At 54.9% G+C, this 19754-nt stretch overlaps 1 protein-coding gene and 1 long non-coding RNA gene across 2 annotated transcripts in view; one reads left to right on the top strand and one right to left on the bottom strand.

Annotated features, from left to right (window-relative positions):
* The window catches only part of EFNB1 (ephrin B1), a 48234-nt gene that overhangs the window by 380 nt on the left and 28100 nt on the right, over positions 1-19754 (top strand). The gene's annotated exons all lie outside the window — the stretch shown is intronic.
* The window catches only part of LOC116183646 (uncharacterized), a 28094-nt gene continuing 8483 nt past the window's right edge, over positions 144-19754 (bottom strand). Inside the window, exon 2 of the long non-coding RNA XR_014952522.1 lies at positions 144-19653. This is a non-coding gene — a long non-coding RNA (uncharacterized LOC116183646). The remainder of the gene's footprint in view (positions 19654-19754) is intronic.

A 19754-nucleotide genomic window follows, 5' to 3' on the forward strand; every position in this document is an offset into this window, starting at 1 on the left:
CGCGCTGCTTCTCGTACCAAAAAAAAAAACAACAACTCCCTTCCTTTTTTCCCCCCCCGTTTTTAATTATGCTTTTACTTCTCGCAGCTTTTCCTCTCTTGAAATCAGTTTTTATTTTTGAAAACGACGTTTTGTTTCTTGAATTTTTAATTTTTTTTTTTCGTTTTTCACGCCTCGGGTTCTTTATTTTTTTTTTTTTCTCCCGGATCGCCGCTTTCCTGCAGCGTTTGGATTTATTATATATTTTTTTTTTAATTACTGTTTTTTATCTGGGTTTTCTCATCCGAAATCAGCCGTCGAGGAAGGCGAGGGGATTCGTTCCGCCCCCACCTCGGGCTGGGTCCGAACAAAGCGGGGCTGCTCCGTCTGTACAGCCACCTAAATTCTATAAATTTGTATATTTTTATATAAATCTGTGGATATGTACACGGCTGCTGTACAGGAACAATATGAAGGGCGAGGAGGAGGAGGAGTGGGGGGTGTTTGGTCGCCCCTGTGCCGGGGCTGGTGGTCAGGATGGGTCGGTGGCCCTTGCTCAGCTTTATCTTGTAGATCATAGAATGTTTATTTATTTTACTCCTTTCTCCCTTCAAAAAAATTCTTGCTTTTAGCCTGCCTTTTTTTTTTTCCTTCTCCCCACCACACTTCTCAAGGCAAAAAACCTAAAAATAATCCAAAGAGTGTTTTGAGGGTTGGAAAGAACTGAAACTATTTGGAAAACCTTCCTGCCTGGACACGTATTCCAACCAAATGTTTATTTCCTCGGTTTCTTGGTGGGGATAAAGGAACTTTGCAGGCACACTTTGCGTGTCCCCGGCTCTGGAAGCGCCGGGACGGCGGCTCCGTCTCTTCATTCTCCTTGGTGTGTTTTTCCTTTGCTTTCTTTGGGAGTTGTGTCAGTTGGCTGGGAGCAGAGAGAACCTTTTTCCCTCAGGAATTGCCCCACTGGATTCGTCAACTTGATGAGGTAAATTGGTTCCAGAAAATAGAGTTTTTGTTTGGGCGAAGGCAGCTGGAGGTGGAGGCGGCTCCGGCTTGGTGGTGGAGGATGCCATGTCACCCTCTTCCCTTCCTTATCCTGGGTTTTCCTTAAGCTGCTGAGGACTGGGAAGCTGGGAGGAGGCCCTGGCCATTGCCTGGCACAGGGGTGACACTCCAGGACTTCCCACTGAGCCTTGGAGATGTCCCTCCCTGGTGGGGTGTCCAGGGAGAGCTCAAGGGGTTCCTTGGTTTTCCCGAATTGGGAGCTTGGTGGTTTTCTGCTCCCAGTTTTTGGAGCTCAGCAGTTTCTGCCTTTGGTTCACGCCTAGTTCAGAGCTCAAAGGTTGTCCGGATTCAGTTTTCGCCCAGTTTGGATCTCGGTGGTTGCCCACTCTCAGTTCCCCCTGAATTCAGGGATTGGGGTTGTCCACCCTTGGTTTCCCCCAGATCAAAGATCTGAGTTTGTCTGCTTCCAGTTTTCTCCCAGTTTGGAGCTTGTTGGTTACCCACTCTGTTCTCCCCAAATTCAGATCTTGGTGTTTGTCTGCCCTCAGTTCTCCAGTTTGGAGCTTGGTGCTTTGCCACCCTCAGTTCTACCCTGGTTTGGAGCTCGGTGGTTGCCCGCTCTCCATTCTCTGGGAATTTGGAGTTTGGGAGGTCTCTGCCCTCGTTTGTCCGTGGATTTGGAGCTCAGAGGCTGGCTGTCCTGGACCCAGCTTTCTGGGAATGTGCCCTGCAATGTGGGGCTGCTCCTGTGGGTGCTTCCCCATCCCTGTATCCCCACAGGGACAGGAGAGAGGGAGAAGCGCCCGAAACGTCGGCGTTTCCACCCAGAAATGGCTCTGCCGGGACATGTGTGGGCAAAACCCTTGGAAATGTTTTTCCTCAGTGGAGACTTTTGGGACCCAGCTGTGATCCCACTCAGATCCCTCCAGTCTGTGTCCCTGCGGAGCATCCCCGGATCCTCCTGTCCGGGATCTGTCCTTGGGATCCGTCGCTGTCTTTCCCAGCTCCGAGCTTTGCCGGCTGCGTGGCATCGGGCAGAGCCTCCTCACGGCTGCTCCCAGCAAACCCAGTTGAGGAAACCAGTCAGGGGATTGGTGTGCTGGGCAAAGTCTGGCTCCAGCTGCAGGAAAACTCTTGCTGTTGGTTGGATTGGCATTGTCTTCCAGATAGATCCATAAAAACCCTTCGCCACTGTACTTGGGCTTCCAAGCCCCTTCCTGGGGCAATGCCGGGGCTGTGCCAGCCCCCATCCCATTCTGCTGAGCTTTAACTCTTGTTTTTAGAGTAAAGAGAGCTAAAGCCTTTAAAAATAACACAGCTAAATGGAATTTTCCAACGGATCCGAGGAGTAAGCGTGGTGCTCTGGGCCCGGCCAGCTTCAGCGTGATTGCTGTAAATAAGGAAAATATTTTCCTGCCCTTTCGGGCAGCTGGGAGCTGTGGGCTCCAGTTCCACCAGCGAGTCTGGGGCTCCTGGTGTTATCAGAGAGATGCTGATAACACATGCGATAGATGGAATGATTTCCTAATCGAGTTAAGTCAGTCTTAAGCTGTGTGCTGGGTTGGGAAGCCCAGGTCGTCTCCTGGGTGTGTGTCCCAAAGCCAGCGGTGAAATCATCACCCGCTTCCCACTGTGAGGATGCTGGGTCTTGAAAGGGAAAAAAATAGGCCTAGGAAAGGTTTTGTTGGAAAAAGTGATAATTGTCTCAAACCTGTGCTTGGGATGAGCTCACCCTCTGAGTGAGCTTTCCTTGGGATGCCTGCAGAGCCCTGTGGAAGGGGGCTTGGAGAGGCAATATGGCTTTAATTTATTCCATCGTGTCCAGGGGGGGCTTTGGGGAAAGTGTTCTGGGATTTACTCGTCCCCTTTGCTGCACAGCCGGGGGGCGGTGGGAGCGTGCTCTCCTTGGACAGCCGGGAATTGCCAGAGGAATTCTGGCTAAATCCTTTCTCAACTCCCTCGGCTGTAGTTTGGGAGAAATATTGACCCTGGTGGGCTCCTGTACCGAGCGTTAAAGGGAAACATTCCTAATAAAATATGGTTTGGAAAATTCATTTCAGGCTGGAATTCGCCTCCCCAGAAAGTATTTTAATAAGAAGGTGGGGGAAATGGGACACATCATCCACGCTGCTCCAGAGAACGCCTCCTTTCGCCTCTGCTTTTCCCTCTTCCCCTTCCAGAAAGTTTTGCTCAGTTCCAAACTTGTTAAAAACCAAACAAATACATTTATTTAAGAAAAAAAAAAAGTGAGGGAAAGAGGGGAAAAAAAAAAAGGACAGACAAAAGTCTAATCCTTCGTGGTATTTTTATTCTGCCGTTAATGACATGATGGTGTCCCATGGAAGTCTGTCAGCACTGGGGTTGAAGCCTGGCAGATCTTTGCCTCTTTTAATGCCGTTTTACGAGGGACAAAGTGCTTGCGGGAAGGCTGTTTCCGAGGGGAAGGGCTGGCCTGGAGCTCTGGAGCAGGGGGCTCGCACTTGTCGGAGCAGATGGAATGGAATTACGGGAGCCGTGGGCGCAGGAGTTGCTTCGTGATGTCAGGATTTAGGCAATAAGGAAAACTCGCTGCTTATTTTTAATTAAAAGTCGTTTCTGACTTGTGGAGACTCCCCTTCCTGAGGGTGAGAGGTGGAGAATGGGTTTAAACTAAAAAGATGGGAAGTTTAGGTTGAATATTGGGAAGAAATTCTTGGCTGTGAGGGTGGGGAGGTGTTGGCACAGTTTGCCCAGAGAAGCTGTGGCTGCCCCATCCCTGAAAGTGTCCGAGGCCAGGTTGGACAAGGCTTGGAGCAGCCTGGGCTAGTGGAAGGTGTCCCTGTCCATGGCAGAGGATGGAGCTGGATGGGCTTTAAGGCTCCCTCCCATTCTAAACCATTCCAGGATTTATGATTCTGCATTCCCATTAAGAATCCTATGGCCCCTATGTGCACCTTGGCTTTTCCAGGGCTTTGCTTCATCTCCAAAGGCTGGTTTGGGCAAAGCAAGCCTGGACAGCCTGCTTTCCAGCTGGAGTTTCCCTTTGGAAGGGGTGGGGGACCCTCTGCTGGGTGCCAGGCTTTTGGGAGCCCTCCCAGCTCCTGTTCCCCACAAGGCAGAACCTCCCCGTGCCCATCCCACGTTTCACTGGAGCTGTTCTCCCTCTGCCTGTGCCAGGGGGAAAGGAGCACCCAGGGCTCCTTGTGGGTCGTTTGGGAATGACTTCATTAACTTAAATTAAAAAAAAAGGGAAGGCAGAGCTGCGGCTCTTGCAGTAGCCGGGTAAATACCGCTGGATTCCATAAAATGGATTTAACTGCTTCCTTTAAAAGAAAAAAAGAGCTGTGATGGGGTGGCTGATTGATTGTAAAAGGAGCCGGAGCTTTCTCCGGAGCAAAACAGCTGCTGCAGCTCCTTGGATCTGCCTGGCAGTGAGGCTGGATGGGGCTTCCATGCCAGTTCTGACAGGGAAGGGCTGGCAGGGGCTGCTTTCCTCCACTGCACCTGAGCTCCTGTGTCACTTTGGGGTCTAAGCTGTTCCCTTGAATCCTTATCCCAAACAGGCTGGATGTGACAGGGCGGGATGTGCCTGTGCCTTTGGTGTTGTGGCCAGGTGGGCTGGGGGTCCCTCTGAGCAGCTTCACGAGGTGTTTAGGGGGTCCCCCAAACAGCTTCACTGGGGGCTCAGGGGTCCCCACAAGCCCTGTCCATGTTTTTAGGGATCATGGGAGGTCTCAAAGAGCTGGAGTGCACGAGTAGTCCCTTGCATGACGTCTTTCAGGAGCTGTTTGGATTGTCCCCTATAAACCAGAGGCTTAGCAGTGGGGATGATCCCTTGTTTCCCTGTAGGATTTGTATGTCCCAGCTTCCCCCCAGCTTTCCCATAGCTTTGTGCTCACTGCCCCTGTGGCAGTGCACCCTGTCCTTGGCACAGCACTGGCCACGCTGCTGGGAAGCTTGTCTGCCCAAGGAGTGCTGGACTCCAGTGGGAAAACATCTTGGAGCGATCAGTAGCACATGCTACTTGGAGTCTGGCAGCTGGAATAGGGTGGGGAGAAACAAAGCTGATTCCGTTCTGTCTCTAATTAATGATTGCTGGGATCAGGGAGCAGGAGCAGGACTCGCTCGCGCTATCGCGGCGTCACATCTGGGCAGGAATGCGCGGCCCGGGCTGTGGGGCTTTTGTTGTGCGGGGCTGAGGAGAGCCCAGCTCCTTGCTGCTGTTTCCCAATGCTTTTTCCCTTCCCATCCCTTGCTCTGGGACGGGTGGTGTGGCAGAGGATCCTGCTCTGGAGAGCAGGAGGGATGGTGGTGCTGCTTGTGGAGAGGGTTGCTGCGGTCCCGGCATCCTTCAGGAGGGGTTTTCTTGCCCCTTGTGGCTTGTCTCCTGCTTGGTCACCAGCTCAAGGCTGTGCTGGAGCTTCGGGGTCCCATCTGTGGTTGAACCCTGCTGATCTGCTCAGGGCTGTGCTGGAACCTCTGGATTGCATCTCTACTTGGAGCGTCAGAGCTCAGCTCGTGGCTGTGCCGGAGCCTTGGGATCCTGTCTCTAGTCGGAGCAGTGGTGCTGGGCTCATGGAGTCTCAGGATCCCATCCCTGGTTGGAGCCCCAGTGCTCTGCTCACGGCTGAGCCTTGGAGTCCTGGCACTCCTGCCTCTCCCAGCCTGTCCAGACTTGGTCCCAGAGGAGTCGGACAAGCCAGGGCTAAACGTCCTGCTCGGTGAGGCTGGATTTGTGCGCAGCGGGGTTTGCCTGGCCCCTGCCCTCTGTGGAGCAGGTTCTGCTGGAGCTGGAGTGGCGGCTGCGGGTGATCCCCGGAGCGCGGCTCGGGGGCCTCCAGTCCCTTCTCGCTGGAGGATGAGGGGACAGGTTTGGGGGGTTCCTCGTGGTGTTCCAGTGAGCCGTGGCTTCTCTGTGAGCTCTCCCTGCCGGAGCCCCCGGGCGGGATCCGAGCCGGCTCAGGTGCCGGCGTGGCAGTGCCGCCCCGGCCGAGCTGAGCTGAGCTGAGCAGCTGCACTTCAAAAATGCCAGCTATTTATAACCCTGGCTCGCCTGCTCGGGAATAACCTTTTCCTACCCGCAGCCGGCCCTTCCCAGGTGGGCTCCTTGCCCTTTCTGAGGCCGTGGGACTGGGCTTTTCCGGGGGGGACTGTGTGAGGGCAGAGCCGGGGGTTTGGTTGGTGTCCAGCCATGAGCTCCCCTTGCTGTTTTTCAAAGGCTCTATCCCTCTGTGGTGCTGTGCCTGCACAGAGATCCACGTGTGCCATGTCTGCTGGGGCTGGGCTGCGGTGAGAAGCCTGCAGTCACCTGGTTTAACATGGATTGGCCCTCACTGGTGCCAGTGTGGAGGTGCCAGGCTGGGATACTTTAATTTGGGGAGACACTGCACAAGCTGTCCCAGCACCTTCAGGCCAGAGTTTAGGAAGTTCAAAGCCCTGGAGTGGATGCCCTCCCTAGTTGGGGGTCCTGGCTGGTTTTGGTGGCACCCAGGCTTGCGTCACTGCTGGTGATGGGACAGAAACTTCCCTTTCCTTGCCCCTGGCACCCTACCAAGATGAGCCCGACCCTGTGTACCAGCTGTCCTGCCTGGCTTTTGCCATCCCACCTCTTCCAAGTAGATACTTTGGGAAAAGCAAAGTGCCTTTTCATAGCTTATGAGCTATAAACCCCCTCACACCCATTGATCCCAGAGCGTGTCCACGTTTTCCTTCTCATTAGGCTGGGCAGCGTCTGCGGTTGCTCGCGCGGGGCTGAGGCTCGGCGCCGTCTCCTCTTTGCCACCGATTTTTCCCTGTTAATGGATTTCTGAAACGTGGGAGCACGGCCTGGTGTGCGGGTTGGCAGGCAGGGCTGGCAGCCTCGGGATGCAGAGGGACGCAGGGATGTGCTGGTGCTGGGCTCCGCGCTCTTTGTCTGGGCTTGCTGTAGTATCGCAGCCAAACGCGAGAGGGAGGGACGCGGCCCCCTACTCCCACTGGGATTTCGGGGGGCAAATTCTCCGTGGGGTTTGGAAGAGGAATGGGCGCAAAGGCGCCCCCCATTAAGGCAGGGTGGCCGCTGTTCCTGTGCGGGGGGTCGGGCGGCTCCCGGTGCCGGCAGGGATGCCGTCGTGCCCTGCCTGCGGCCGGCCCGGAGCATATGGAAAGGATCTGGGTGTAATATCCCGGGCTGCTCCGCGGCTTTGCTGAAGAGGCCACTTCAGCAGGGGACGCGGCGTGGTTAGTCCTCCCAGCTGACACATCCCAGGCCTTCCTCCGACTTGAAAGAGCTTGAGTTCGCCTTTGAATCTGAGGATTTATAGCCCTTTTAGGCCTCTCCAATAAAAGCACTGCTCCCTCCTCAGACAGAGCCCACCATCTCCCTCCTCCGGGCTCATTATCCTGGGGATTTGTGTTGCTTGCTCTCGCTCTGTTGTTCGCTGCTGCCGCTTTCTTCAGATGTGTGGCCGAGAACTTCAGAGCAGAAAAGCCGAGCTGGAGCGGCCGCGGGGCCCGGCCTTGCTCCAGGTTGGAGCAAGTATGGATCCACATTGAGTGGTGTTCCCAGAGAGAACCCTGATCTGCTGATGATCCCCTGCAGTTGGGGAGCAGCAGTTCCTCTTTGTTCCGTGTGTTCCTCAAGGATTGTGAGCAAACCAGGATGAGCTCCCGTTGCATGGAGAGCTTTTAGCAAGTGTCTGTTCTGTGTCCATCCCATCTTCCTCATCCTGGCACATGTGGACACTGGAGCACCCTCAGCCCCACAGATTTATGCTTTCTAGAGGCCCCTCAAGCCTCAAACTGTTTAAAGGGAGGCTTAGGAAAGAGGCCAGAGAAACGACATAATAATTATTGTATTACAAATTGTTTCCTTTAATGGGCCCTGTCGGATCGTTCAGTCTGCTAAACACATTGTGCCCTCCCCCAGCCCCTTCCCACAGCTCCCGCCTCCCCTGCCTGCTAGAAAATTCCTCCTGGTGAGGAGCTGGGGTGGTGGGATGAAGGATGAGGCTGCGTGTGCATCCACCTGCTCCCTCAGTTCTCCACTTGTGAGGGAAGATGGGGTGGCTCCATTTTCCATTAAGGATCCTCTCCCTGCAGGTCTCTGCCTATTCCCCATGCCCCGGAGTTTGTACTGCTCTGAATGTTGCATATTCCAAGGGCTTTTGTCTGGTGGCAACCCTGCTGATTCTCGGGGCTCATGGACATTGACTCATAAACCTCTTGGTGTGCAAGGGCTCCCTCCCTCCTGTTCTTTCCTGGCATTCTGGTGTGTGCTGACAGAGGCTCCCAGGCAGCTTTTTGGCAGCTCCCAGCCCCGAGGGCTGTGGGGTGTAAGCAGAGGAGCCACCAGCGGCTCTGTGAATTTTTTCGTTGCCCCCCAAAGAATGAGCGTGTTGGAATTGGGCAGCAGGTTACGTTTCTTCAAGGCCAGGCAGCAAATATGTTTTAAATTTGGCAGCCGACAGCGGAGAACGGGTGGGAGAAATTTTCCAGGTATTGCATTACACTTTCCCCTGAAAGGGCTCTGCTTTGGGGCTGGGGATTAAAGGGAGGAGAGGAGGGGGACCCCCTCCCTTTCACGTACTCGCAGCCCCACTCTGAGGGTGCTGGGACTGGGGTGCCCTCCCTGGGTGATGCCCGCTGCGGGTGATGCCCGCCCCGGGTGAGTCAGGCCCTGCTCGGGGCAGAGCTGTGCTGCGGGGGATGATCAGGATTAATTTTTGGGCTTCCTCCCTCTGGGTGCGATGGGAAATTTCCAGCGTGCTCTGGGCACCGCCCCGGCCTGCCGGGCTCTGCCTGGCCCCCCTCCTCTCCTCTCCTGTCCTCCTGTGATGTCTTTAATAAACGCTTTATGCAAGAGCAGACCTGGGATCCACTCCCAGCATGGACCTGGGGCTTGGCCAATTAGTCAATTATTTCAAAAGAAGAAATTAAAAAAAAAAAAAGATGAAATGTTATTTTTGTAAGGGAAGGTCTGGCCCATGGCTCAGCCAGCAGCCCCTCTTCTGTGGGAAGAGCTGGGGTGGGGGAAGATGGACAAGCTCTGCACAGCCCCTCCTTCAGTGACCACAGCCTGCAGTTGCTGAATTCCCTGTGTCCCTCTTGTGTCCCCTCATGTCACCAGGACAGGGAGCTGCCCCTCACACCAAGCAAGGGAGGGGATCTTTTGGCAGCTGCCTGTGCCCCCTGCTCCAGGCTGTCCCTCCCAGCCTGTCCCTTGTCCCTAGGCAGTCAGGTGGGTGGTCCATGAGTGTCCATCCCTGCCGGGGCTGGCACTGGTGCATCCCATTGTTCCCAGCTTCCTTCGCAGCGTGTGAGGAGGAGGAGGAGAAGGAGATGCTTCCCCAGGAGGTGAAAAGGCTGTCCCAGTGCCATTGGGGATGCACAGCCCCCTTCCCTCTCACTAGGCCAAGGAGGCCTGGCTGGATTGGGGTTTCAGGAAGGCGCTTGGAGGTGTGAAGGGCTGAAGGCAGCTGGAATTTCCCCTTCAGCTGTGTTTGGGTTTAAGATTTGTATTATTCTTCTTTCATGGAAATTTTGTGAGGCCAAGATCTGGCTGTTCATCCAAGCTGGTTTGTGTCCCCTTTTTTCTGCAACCCCCTTTCCCTGTGCCCCCCGTCCCCTGCCCCCCATTAGCAGTGCCTGGGCTCAACTAATTACTGAAATAATTGAGGTAGCAACATCCTGGCAAAGCAGTGGAGGGAGAGGAAAGGCGAGAGGAGGGTCCCTTGTGCTTTCTGGACCACCCCCTTCTCCCACTCCTCTGTCCTTTGGAGCTTCATGCCTGCTGCTCATTTAATGTCAGTAGAAGAGCTTTTTTCCTATTTTCCTTCTTTTTGTTTCACTTCCCTCAGCTACATGAAGACTTGCTGGGAGTAGGGGATGGAGGAAAGCCTGCTTGTGTTACCTTGGCTTGGCATTCCCTACCTGCAGTGAGTGGTTCTGGGAGACAGGGATTAGTGGGGGGTGTCCTACAGGAGTCCATTCCCAGGAGCAGCTCCTAATCCTGGTGAGGTTTAATGCTCAATTCTGCTTTTGATCTCTGCTCTGCCCTGGTGAGCGCTGGGTGCTGTTCCCTAATTACCCCCTTCATGTGGGGCTGTGCTGGGTATTTGTGCTCACCCAGTCTCTCCAGAAGAAAAACCCACCCTGCGAGGGTGTGTGCGGGGCGGGGGTGCCCACGTGCTTTCCCAGACCACGGAGGAATTCTCCGGGCTCTCCATATAGCCCTGGGTGCTCCCACCCACGGCAGGCAGTTTCATGCTCCCTGCCTGGTTTCATAACATCCAAGAGAGGCACGAAAGTCTTCGTGAGCCGCCTCCCTCTGCTGCGTGTGGAGTTTGTGGGCTCGGGAAGGTGGGCGGGGGTGCCCCTCTTTGAGGTGCTGGGGATTTTCTGGTTGTGCCAGCCAGCTGAAAAGGTCCTGGTGCCCACTGACCAGCCTTTCTGAGCTTGGTTTTCCTTTTGGGATGCAAGCTACATGTCGTCCCTGAGCGTGGTGTGGGATGAGGAGAATGCCAGGGAGAATGCAGGGACTATCTAGCCTGGGGAGGGGGTGTTCACGGTGGTGGGGAAGGGTTGTGGGATCCTCCTGGCTCCTGCTCTCCTAGACAAGGCCTGTTCCTCCTTGTTTTTCCTCTTTGAGGATGGAGGCACGTGGGTTGAGGATGGAAACACATGGTTTGAGGCTGGAGGCGTGTTGGTTTAGGATGGAGCACGTGGTTTGAGGATGGAATTGCACGGGGTGCGTTGGAGGCATGGGGACCATCCCACAGAGCTCCCAGAAGTTCATCCATGCCTGTAAAACAGTTGGAGGTTTTTGAGGCATCAGACTCAGAAGTATAGTGTTGAAAGTGCTGCAGCATGATACCAGGGCACAGGCAAAGGAGACAAATTGTTATATTCTTTATCTGAGTGGGCTTCTTTCTTAAGGTGCATGTCCCTGCTGTGCTCAGTTCTCCTGTGACCTGGCAGGAGGAACCTTGCCCACCCTGTTCTCCATCAGGAAAGTCTCCACTGCCTCATTGGGATGAGGGATAAAATCCCTTTCTGGTTTATGACTGCGAGATTGCTGATACTGAGAATGATTCCTTACAAAAGGAGTGGGTGACAGATACAAGAGTGCTGGGATAATTGCTTCCAGATGCTGCCTTCCCTTGTCTCCGGGGCTGTGTGTGTTCCAGCGTCCTGCCAGCTCCAGTGAGCGAAACCAGGGAGTCATCCCAAGAAACAGGGCTGGCTGGAGCACTGTCGGCTCGGAATGCAGCGACTCCTGATGTCACCCGAGCTTCTGGTGGCCAGTGTGATGCTGTGTGGCTGTTGAGGCAGGTTGGCATGCAGGAACTCTCCCAGTTCTGCCAGCCCCTGAACTGGGCTTCAGGAGTGCTGAGGGACTGGGATGCGCGCTGGAATTGGCAGCGCCGGCTGCATTGTGCACGGCAGGCGGCTCTACCGGATCCTGCCTCCCCTTGTGCCATAAATGCGGCATTTTTGGCATCTGGGCTTTCTTGCAGAGAGCCTGGCTGCTGCAGCAGCATTAATGATTATTTATTGGCTCTTAATGCCAAATAATGTCAACATCTGGCTGACGCAGCGCACGCATCCCTCATTCCATGAGGCATCTACAAGCGCTCAGCGTTGGGTTGGCGTTGAACTGGCGTTGGGCTTGTGCGCTTTAGGAATTAGAAGGTAGCAAATGGTGGGGTTGTTTGGATACTCCCCTGAAGGGACAGATTCTTGAAGGGCTTTGCTGCTGACCTTCTCCTTAATTGCTGCTCTGCGGCGCCGGCAAGACCAGCTCAAAGGGAGCAGTGAAGCGTCGGCACCGGCGCTCGGCCCAGGGCCCCGCGAGGGGAATGCTGCTCCCTCCCTTCTGCCAGGATGGTGCCTCTCTCAGTGAGATTCCCTGTGCCTGGCAGCTCAGAGCTCTGCTCATAACACCTGTGTTAAGGTTACCTTTCTAACCTTTGTATACACCAGCAGTTGATGCAGGATTTTTCCTAGGGTAAATCCAGCTGATTATAAAGGTACCAGGGAGGAAAAGGGAGGAAAATGGCATTGCCGCATGTTCTCGCTGATAGATGCTGGCTTTACCTCCCTGCAGCTTCCCCTGCTTTCAGCCCCAGACAGAGCTTGGAGGGAGAGAGAAAGGAAAATGTGAATGGAGGAAAACTTATCCTCTGATTCCTGTGTGGCTTCTGAAGGTGAGAGTTGAGTCACTTTGCCTGGAACCAGCTCAGCAATTCCACCTCATCCCCAGAGAGTGTCTGAAGTCACGCAGGGAGAAATAATGCTGGGGGTTAAAAATAGACGCTGACAATAGGACAGGAGGACTGGAAAAGCTCTGTGTCAGGCAAGGTGGACAGAGCCTGGTGAACAACATTGGGATTGTGCACTGCTAGAGTGGAGTTTTACTGGGTTAACCTGCAGTCAAACCTCATTTGTACTTGGAACCTGGAGCAGATTTCAGTCTTGGGCTTGCGTGTCCATCCGGCAGGCTGGGGAAAGCACTTCTGCTTTTAAGGGGCTTGGAAAAGTGAGGGAAGGATGTGGCACTGCTGGGGCCAGGGTTGGGGAAGGAAACGGCTCAGTGAATCCAAATTGCTGGAGGAGGACAGGTGGGACAGAGCTGGGTCTGGTACTGTCACCTGTGGAAATGCTCCAGCTCCCCTGGCATTTTAAAGACTCTGCTGTGCAGAGTGAAGCACTTATGCTCGATCCACTTCGTTTCCAGTTGGGATGTGCAGTGATGACCAAGCCCAGAGCGCTGTGTCGGGGTTTCCCAGTGCCACCAGTGTCCTCGGTGCTGGGAGCAGGGTGTGCAGTGCTGCTTGGCCGGGGACAGCGGAGCAGGATGGCGCCCTTGCCCAAGGCTTTTGTTGAAGTTCACTGAAACCATCGGCGGCCACCGGAGCCTGAGCAGAGCCCCGGGCGACAGCAGAGGCCGGGGCAGCGAGTCCCCGTCCCCGCGGAGGGGACACGGCCAGCGCCGTCCCCCGGGGCGGCCGCCAAGCAGCAGGCAGGAGGAGATGGGGTCACAGCTCCCGCTGGAGCGGGACCAGCAGCAATTCCGGCTTCTCTCTTAGTTTCCAGCTCTTTTCTTTCTCTCCTGTTCTTTCCCGCTGGCAGCGCGCTCGGCCCGCTCCTGGTGCTGCGAGGACAATGGGGCTGCGAGGTGGGGCGGGAGGGGGACGGAGATGAAAGGGGAAAAGTAAAATCGAAGCATGTCTGGAAGGGCATTTTGATGTAAATGGGACTTTTTGATAGACTTTGAGAGACACCGGCAGAAAGGGCACAGGCCCCCTTCTGCGTGCTGAGCTCCGGGCTCAGCTCTTTCATTTCCTCAGGAAAAGGACATTTTTTCACCTCCTGTTGAGTGCAGCCACAGTTCCTCCTGGTGCTCTCCATCCCCATCGCTGCCCGTGTCCTGGTGTGGAGCCCTGTGTGCGTGTCTTAACCGAACTCCAACAACCGGAGCTCCTGTTCAGATGTGAAAGCAGTGGCTGAAGCTCAGGAAAGGGAGATGGCTGCTTGCAGCCCATGGGCGGCCAGGAGGGCTCGGCTCCATCCCACCTTCCTTCCCCCGGGCAGCTCCCTGAAACCTTCCCCCTCCCCGGGGAGGGCACGCGTTTGATCCGCTCTCGTGCTTTTGATCCCAGCCTTTGTCCTTGGCACTGTCTCGCAGCTCTCGCGTGTCGGTGGAGATGTGGCCTCACCGTGAGTCATCCTCCTTCCTTTCTGCTGCTGTTTTATTTTTCCCTTTTCCTTCTCCTAAGAGAGCACTTAGTAAAAGGAAGCAGCGCATTCATCCAGGAAACGGGAGCACAACAAACGCCTGCCGTTTATCCTTTCAAAGGCGTCTCCCTTGAGCTGTTGCTGCTGCTGAGACAGGCTGAGGAGAGAGGCAGCTGCTGCTGGGGGATGCTTCCCTGTGCATTGTCCCCAGGGTCCCTGGTCGTGCCTGGCCACGGGGAGCCCTCCTGGGTCACCTTCCCATGTGCTGGCAGTGGGGAGCCCTCAGGGGGTCACCTCCCCGTGTGCTGGCAGCTCCTGACCCTGCCAAGGTGGGAAGAGGAGAAACGAGGACAGAGCTGCTCCCTGGAGAGAAGTCTGACAGGTCGGGGGGCTGGGAAGGGGGGCCAGGAAGGTTGGCTGGAGCTGGCATCCGTGTTCCCGTGCCAGTGCTGGGGAGCCCAGGAGGAGCCCTGTCACTTCTTATCTCGGGGTTGTCGCCTGAGCCTGCGCTGGGCTCATGTCCTCCCCGCACCTCCGTGCTGCTGCCTTCACTTGTCTCACACACCGAGCTGTCAGCAGCCCAAAATTTACTGCTGGCATAAACCCATCAAAAAGCCAAACTGTTGGTCAGTAAAAATGGCAAAGCAATTGCAGGAAAACTTGTTTCTTCCTCTGACAACTTCTGAGTCAGTCCTTTAATCTCGAATCTAGGTTTATGGTCATTTTATTGAAATGCTGGGCTCTGTGGAAAACTGACATGTATGACCATCATAAACCAGGAGTTATGGGAGCCCAGAATTGCCTTGATGGTCTAAGTGTCTGCAGGAAGCATTTTTAAAATCCGTAATTGGGATTTATTGGCCATTGTGGCTCAAACTGTCAGGAGAAAATAAAATAATCAGCCTGGGATTTTTTTTCCTCTTCGGCTTTTGAGTCTTTCCACATATTCTTTAATCTTTTGGTGCTTTGCTTTTTTGCTTAATTCCCTTGTAGTGGGGGGATGTGGGTGAGAGGAGGGAGCCCAGCCCTGTGGGTACTCCCATCCTGGCTGTGCAGGCTACCTGTGCCCTCCTGCCTCCGTGTCCTGCACCTTGGGATGGCTGGGATCTCATCAGTGTCCCACGGGATGTGGTGGTCATGGACACGTGGGGGGTGTTGATGTGGGGACGTGGAGCAACAGGCGAGCCTGGAGGAGGCCTCTTGGCTGGTTTCTCACGTGGGATGGCTGGTTCGATGGATGAGGAGATTGGTGGGTTGGTGAGGTGTTGCTGGAGATGGATGTAGCAGGAAGTGTGTGGTGGGCTGGCACAGGGAGGAGACACTCCTGTACTCTGCCAGAACCCGTGCCAATCAAAGCATCCATTGCCATGGAGTTAAAACATGCCAACACCAGAGCTTGAGGCCAGGGGCACATTTTGTACCAGCAGCCATCTAAGGCAGTGCCATGGAGGGGGTCTGGGCCATGCCCCACTTGGTGTTCGGCAAACCTCAGGAAGGACCTTGGTGTTCCATCTCATGTTCTTTCTTTTTTGGATATGTGGAACTGACTCACATTTCGGGGTTTTTCTTCCCAGTCTGGGAGTGACTCCTGTGCTTCGCCTTAGTATTATCCATGTCCAGTGGGGCATGGTCTCATCCAGCCTATGGATGGCTCTCCCCAGTGCTGCCATTCCCTGGCTTGCTGGTGCAGGATGTGCCCGCCAAAACTCCTGTCCCTTCCCCGTTATCTGCCATTCCCAATTTTCTCTCCATTAACTTGAGACCGCAAGCAACACCCAGCAGTGCCAGGTCCAGAGTTACCCTGGAATAATCTCCTGGGCTTGATAAATATCTCTGCTTCTGTTTTGTTTAACAAATATCTCCTTTAATGGCACAGCTTTTTGTTAAGCTTCTTCGCATTATCATCCCGCTTAATCATGCAGGGTGACTTCTAAAAGTACTTTTTTAAAAAATGCCACTTTTTATCCAGGTTTTAAAATTGAAACTCATTTTTTATCCAGAGGCAGGATATAAATGAGTCTACTAAAATTAGATTAATCCTAATAAGAATGTCAGTTATCATTTCTGAATACATTAATTTTTTTTTTTTTAAATTTTACATGCCTCTTTAGCTATAATTGCTGGTGTAATTTCTTACACAGACATGGTGTGTCCTCATGGTTGACAGAAATACTTAATGCAATGTCGACACCACACTAAGTTCCAAATTAGTGCGTCGCAGACACTGCCAATGGTTTGAACTTTCTCCTTAATAAGTTAAAAAAAGAGAAAGGCAAAGAAAGAAACATCTTGCATGCAAAGAAAGACTTAAATGGATTGAGGGAGTTGGAGTGAAGTGGGATAGTTGGAAGCTAGAGGAGCCCTATGAAGGGCTTTCCTGGGAGAGGGAAGCAGGAAAGGGATGGCGGAGCTGGAGGCCGGAGAGGAGATTTGGGGTACAGCGAGGGGTTTGTGGGTTGAATTCTGCCAGGGGCTGGCAGCCACAGGGCAGGATGGAGGAGCTGAGGGTCGGGATGGAGATTTGGAGTCTGGTGAGGAATTTGTGTGGGTGAGTCCTGACAGGGGCTGCAGGGCAGGGCAGGGAGGCACAACAGCACTGGTGCTGCGCACTTGGGGTTTTCCCAAGCCAGGATAAAGGACCCTCTCTTCTAGGGGACACCCCAAAACTATTGCTCCAAGATGGGGACTGATCTCTGCTCTCACAGCTCTGCTGGGTTTGAGGATCTCTCTGTGTTGGGGATTGGGAGCGGGCTCTGCCTCAGCAGGACAGACAGACACCAGCCTTGGAATGAACTCCTGTTGCAGTGGTGGCCTCAGCCCCGTCAGGCTCCCAGCGTGGTGGCATGGCTGTGACGTGGCCCCAGCCCGGTGGCACACGCTGAGTGGGGCGAGGAGCGCTGCTGGGAACGCTGGAGCTAGCGGGATCTCGGGACAAGGCTCTGGGGGATCGCATCTGGCAGCAAAGCAGGGGGGCAGGATGTGGTTGGGGGAGACTTTGGTCTCTCCTGCGGCTCTCGCCAGTTTTCTTCCATGAGTGTGGGTGGCAAGGCGGAAGATTTCGTCTCGGGGGGAGGATTGGGAACACTCCCCGTCCGCAGGCAATTGGAAACTGCTGGCGCTGGAGCGGGACAGGCTGGGTGCTCTGCCCTCCTCCTCCCCAGGCCCAAGGGCTGGGTTATTTTTAGGTTTAAACATGAGCTTTGCTTAGTGCCTTGTGAAAGCTCCCTCTGGGAGTGGGAGCTCTGTGTCCCGGCAGAGTCTGGCGACATCATTGGAGCTGGAAAGGAGCACCAGTCCTGAGATCACTGGCTGGGTTCTGGTTCCTCTCTTCTCCCATTCCCACCTGGAAGTTTTACATTGGATTGAAATTCAGCTGTACATGTAAATCTGGCCTAAAAATAAAAGCAAGTACAAGCCATATCACTTTGTACTGGAGGAGGGATTAAAACCTGACACTCCTGTGCTGTTCTGGCCTCTCTCCTGGCCCCTCCCTCAGCTGCTGCTCTTCCCATCAGCCTTCAGCTGGGTAAACTGGGAGCAGTGGAAGGGCTACTGAGGGGGACCACAGGAGTGTCCCAACTCCTTCCAGTGCTGAAACCTTTAGTAGGGTCTTTTTGGTGTAGATATGGAGAAAATTTGGGCTGTTGTTCCAGAACAGGACCTCCCAGTAAAGAGGGGTGTGGGCAGCACTGGGAACAGGTTCTGGGGGAAAAGGGGCAGTTTATGCCCTGCTGAGTGACATCTAGAGCAGGACTGGAGGAGGAGACTGGATCCAGCTTCCCTGCAGAGCTGGCTTTCCAGGCTTTGGTGATGGCTGTTACGCGCAGGAGGACAAGAGGGGAGAGAACAAATGAACTTTTGAGGTCCTGTGACTCATCTTCAGCTTTTTCTCCCAGACCTAACCCAGCCCCATCCAGCCCTGTGGAGCTATGCCAAAGGTCTGGGGCAGCTGCGTGCAGTGAGCCGGTGGTGGGATTGGTGTGGGAGTGAGGAACATGCGGTGACCTGGTTCAGCCTGGAGAAGGGAAGGCTCCAGGGAGACCTTGGAACTCCTTCCAGTGCTTTAACGGGCTCTAGGACAGCTGGAGAGGGACTTTGAGTGAGAGACGGGACAAGGGAGAATGGCTTCCCACTTGCCACAGGGCAGGATTAGATGAAATATTGGGAAGAAATTCCTTCCTGTGAGAACTGTGAGGCCCTGGCAGAGGTGTCCAGATAATCTGTGGCTGCCCCTGGGTCCCTGGAAGTGCCCCAGGCCAGGCTGGATGGGGCTTGGAGCAACCTGGGCTAGTGGAAGGTGTCCCTGCCCATGGCAGGGTTGGAACTGGATGGTCATCAGGGTCCCTTCTAGCTGGAGTGGGCAGCTGTGGGCAGATGTGCACATGGCCTGTGTTGGGATGAGGTTTGGGAAGCTCTTAATAACCCCCCAGTGCCGGTGGCAGCCGAACAAGTTCCCGGTAACGCTGGGGCTGAGGGCTGGTGATTTGCAGCTGCCTGGGAAGATGGTGCTTCCAGACGGGAGCCAGAGCTGGAATGCCAGAACTCGTTTGGCCACTCCGGAGCCGGGGGATCAAAGGGGCCCGCTGTGAGTCAGGGCGGCGCGGTGGGGGTGACGCTGCTCCCCTGGGACCAGGGGCTGGCAGGGCTGGCGAAACCCGGGAGACCTGTCAGGGCAGGGCAGGGCATCCCGCAGCTGGGACGGGGAACCCTCCGCAGGGTTTGCTCCTCCCTGCCCAGTTCCTAACATTGGGATTAATCCTTCAAACCGCAGCATTGCATCCCTGGGCTGAGCCAGAGCCCCAGGGACCTGGGTGGGTGCTCTGGAGCTGTGTCCCAGCCCTCAATGGGATCTCCAGGCATGGAAACCCAAGCCCTGGGACACAGTGAGGGACTTCTGGGAGCTAGGGGAAATCCAGGAGACCTTGTGGTTTCTATTGCTCCCCAGGACATATCTGGGCTTTATTTTTCTGGTATTTCCCAGAAAAATGGTGAGGCTGGTGGCTTCTCTCCCTTGCTTTGGGAGGTGGCCAGTAAAGTGGGAAGTTGAGGGATTTGGGGAGCCCTCTTATACCCCTTGGAATGCAGCAGCAGGAGCACCCAGTTACTGTCCCATGGGGAATTTTGAGACTCCCGGCTGCAAACTGTGTTTGTGGGGTGCAGGGTTATGTGGGGTGTCAGGTCCTGGGGCTCAGGAAGGAAGGGGCTCCTTCTCTCCTCAGGCCAGCTGTAACTTCAGCTCTTGGCTCTTAGCTTTCCATTCTTTTTTTTTCCAACTGAACTTGAAAAGTGAGAGGTGGGAAGAGGGGGGATCTTGGAAAACACCAGGTTTTGTGTCAGATCTGATGTGCTGAACCCCCCACCCGCCCTTCCCTGTGCCCCCAGCCCTGCTCTGGTGAGGGGGGGGGGCTGCAATTTGCCTCCTTTCTGTCCCGACTGGGGTTGATCTGCATGACAATGAGCGGGGCTTGGCGGGGAGGGCTTGTCTTGGGTTCCTTGGGCATATTCCTGCTGCTTTCCCTTCCAAGTGGGCGCCCGGCCGCCGCCGCAGCCCCTGCCAAAGTAATTCTTTGCTTTGGACCGGGAGACGAAATCTCCTCCGTTTTATTTCGGAGGGGTCAGGGAAGGAGTGGGAACCCCGCTGATCCAACCGTGTTCCCTTTTAACCTGCCTCTCCCTCTCTCCCCCTCCCGGCCCCCGTCCTCCGGATGAGCGGGGCTGTAGCCAGGGCACGAGTGGCCAAACCGAAGCCGGAAAACACACCGAGCCGAGCGGGAACACGAGCTGTTTCCGATGGATCATTTAATACCTGCAGCATCCCGGGGCTGGGATTGTGCCGCTCCTGGTGCCGTCAGGGTTTTGTGATGCCTGACGTGTGCCGGGCTCTGTTCTTCTGCCTCCATGTCCTCCCTGTGGGTTTTAGGTGGTGTTTTTCGGCACGGGGGTCACGGCGCAGCCTCCAGCAGCCAACCTCTGTTGGGGTAGGGATTGCGGTGCGGGTAGGAGAAGGTGAGTGCCCACTGCCGCCGCCGCCCAGCCTCATTGTCTCACTTCTCTCTCCATTCCTACGCCAA

Source organism: Lonchura striata, chromosome 4A, assembly GCF_050655825.1.
Source record: "Lonchura striata isolate lonStrDom1 chromosome 4A, ASM5065582v1, whole genome shotgun sequence".
Classification (NCBI taxonomy): domain Eukaryota; kingdom Metazoa; phylum Chordata; class Aves; order Passeriformes; family Estrildidae; genus Lonchura; species Lonchura striata.